General features: G+C 39.2%; 1 protein-coding gene across 3 annotated transcripts in view; it reads right to left on the bottom strand.

The window, feature by feature from the left end:
* Window positions 1–701: 701 nt before the first annotated feature.
* The window catches only part of ccser1 (coiled-coil serine-rich protein 1), a 129963-nt gene continuing 127691 nt past the window's right edge, over window positions 702–2973 (bottom strand). For all 3 annotated transcript variants that reach the window (XM_039802935.1, XM_039802937.1, XM_039802936.1), the window contains exon 11: window positions 702–2973. This exon is cut by the window's right edge and continues 2741 nt beyond it. The gene's annotated coding sequence lies outside the window, so the exon portion shown is untranslated.

Below are 2973 nucleotides of genomic sequence, written 5' to 3'. Positions count from 1 at the left end.
TCTATGGACTTCAAAGCTGTTAATCAGCAGCGTGTTTACTAATGTGCTGACCTTGTCATATAAATTACAGCAGCATAGTCTCAAAACTGTTGTCTTCTAACCCAGTGTGTTTGTGCTAGTCAGCCAGTCACAACCTCACCAACGCTAATTGAGTGAGTCCAGAAATGAGAAGCATGCACAGGTCCTCCCTAAGGGGTAAACAGTCAACGCCTACACCCCACACACACATGCATGCACGCAAACTCATTCTAATATAATTGATTTTCTAAACACTTCTATACTTTATGGTCACTGCCAAATGAAAACTCACTCAAATAGGTTGGAGGCTAATGTCAAATGAGGTAAAATTACATCTGTCTGCACCCGCTGCCGTGCACAACCTTTTAAAGTCCACTCAAATGTTACAGCTGGTAAAGTTTTTCTCAGTCCACGCTTTTAGATTGATGGCCCCTAAGATTCTTTATACGTTGCATTGTTGTATGTTCTACTTTCACTCTTTGATTTTATTCATTCTTTTATTCAGAGATTTGTGAAATCTACACAGCGTGAGAGATGGAGCCTTGGTCCCATAGATTTACTGCTTTAATATTCCACTGCTCTTTTTTGGTGGTGGCAGAATCCATGATTCATTCTCATTGCTTCAATGCGTCCAAAAAGCCTGGCATTAGTGATGGACACTCAATAATCAAATCACAATCATAAATGTTTTCATCAATTTTATTTGTATTAAATATTAACAATAAGGAGACAGTGGACAAAAATCTTTTGATAAAATAAATCTCATGTGAACAAACTGAGTGACAAAAAAAAACTATGTTGGGTAAAAACTGAAGAGAAATACTTTGGGTAAACACACACTGCACGATTTCAACACTGTTCAGAAGGACCATGTAAAGTGAAAAACGACTCTATGAAGAAAGTTTTTCGTTGTCCTCCATGTACGGTATGGATGGATTATCCCTAATGAATTTATGGGCTTTTAAGTCAAAGGCTCACAGTGTGAGTCTACCCAACAGTTACTTAGACACAGACTTCATCCTGAACTGAAAAAGCAGCTTAAATAGATCACAATCCACTTTTCTGGCACAGTTAGGCAAAAGATTGCAAAATCATGTCTTTCAAAGTCACCTCAAGCAGAAATAGTCATAGTGCAAAGGCTGGATTTCAAAGAGGGGAAAAGTGAAATCAGCGACCCAGTATACCTATGAGTGAGTCACCTGGCCTTTACATGAAAAATGTATCATGGGGCCTAAGTTTAACTCTGAATTTATTAAGTTTGTCAGATTTGTTTTCTGATTTGTAACTAGAGCCTGAAACGCTTTGGTAATAGCTCAGACCTCCAGCGGCATTTGACATTTGTCAACAAAACAAATTCCATTTTTTGTTGTGTTTTAATCTGTTATGTGCCAACAAACAATGTATGTGAACCCTAATCTTAAGTGCCATTTACATGAGCACAAAATGTTTGTGTTCATGAACAGTGAACATCAACAGTTATAATAATTTATGTACAATTATACAGCTCAATGTCATTATTACAGCAATTCGTAAAGAAAATAATAATTAGAGTAAGCACATTAAAAAGCTAGGACAGTATATATGTGATTCATTAAAATTATAATAACATCACTTTCTTAATTTGTTAGTGCCAAGATGCTTTTAGGAAACTGATTCTATAGCAATAAATATAAATAAGGCAGAAAATAAATAACTTCCCAACAAATAAAATGTAGTGTCTTAAATGCACAACATGCTGCCAAGTTAAATGAAGAATTGAGGTTTGTGAGGTGTGCCCACTTCATGATTGACCCTTGTTTCCCAGCAGTGAAATTCAGCATCAGTTCATTCTTATAATTACACAGGCATAAACGTCTCTATAAGACACCAGTGACACAGTTGAACCGCCATCTCAGATGTGGCTTTTCTCCTTTCGTGATATGTCTCATAACCAGCAACCTATCTTTGTGGTTTCCCCAATTTTAAACAGTTGCCAAATTCAAATCTGAGTAGGCAGTGCAAACAGAGCCAAAAACTCCCTTATGACATTTCACATAGTATGATGCATGCATTGACAAGGGATGTAAATAGTATTACTTAAGAGGTCAGCTAACGACACAGCATTGTCACCCTTCACATGTAAACAAACCAAGCAGGGAATGTTTAGTTCATATTACAGCTGCGGTTCTCAGTCCAGATCCTCTGGAGCCACATCAGCGCTGGCCGTCTACTAGGTAGTTAATTGTATTCACCAGGTGTAAAATGACTCCCTGATTAGAAAGCTGGAATGAAAATCAGGCCCCAATGCCCAGGACTGAGAGCCACTGCAACAGAGTCGGTTATAGATACACTGTATGAACAATACAAGCTCTGGGTAAGTACGCTAAGCAGGGGGAGAGAGACGGAGGGAAGGAGAGACCTGGGACATGATAGTGGGGGAAGGAAGATAACTGATTGAAACAGAGGACAGAAACAAAAAGAGCTACTGAGTTTGCATGCAGTAGAGTGGGCCCCTGGGGGATAGAGGTAGGGAAAGGTATAGGGAGAGATTGGGAATAAGTAGTGGATAGATGGAAAAAAAGCAGAAAAAAGGGTGAAGAAAGAAATACGGTCAGAAAGATAAGAAACGGGAAAAGATCAGAGGAAAAAAAAAAAAGGGCGACAAGAAAGAGGAAATAGTGTGCAAGTAAAGCAGACCAGAGGGAGAATCGTAGTTTCCACCAGTGGGATCAGAACTGTCTTCCTTCAGTCTATTTTTCACCTCTACCAGGTCTCATTGAGTTGTGCATTACCCTCCCCAGCCAGGTGCTGTTTAGAGACAAACAAGGTCAACAACTTCTCCAAAATCTAACATTTTCTGTAGATGCTGGGAGCGTTGAACTTCTGGCCTGTACTTAACAGCAGCACAGGCTCCCACCTCATGGTTGACATTATTTTTACCTCAAAGCCTATGTGGGAAAAAAGGCTGTTCCACAG

This window comes from Perca fluviatilis, chromosome 6 (genome assembly GCF_010015445.1).
Source record: "Perca fluviatilis chromosome 6, GENO_Pfluv_1.0, whole genome shotgun sequence".
Taxonomy (NCBI): Eukaryota; Metazoa; Chordata; class Actinopteri; order Perciformes; family Percidae; genus Perca; species Perca fluviatilis.
This window is presented reverse-complemented; position numbering and strand designations above follow the sequence as displayed.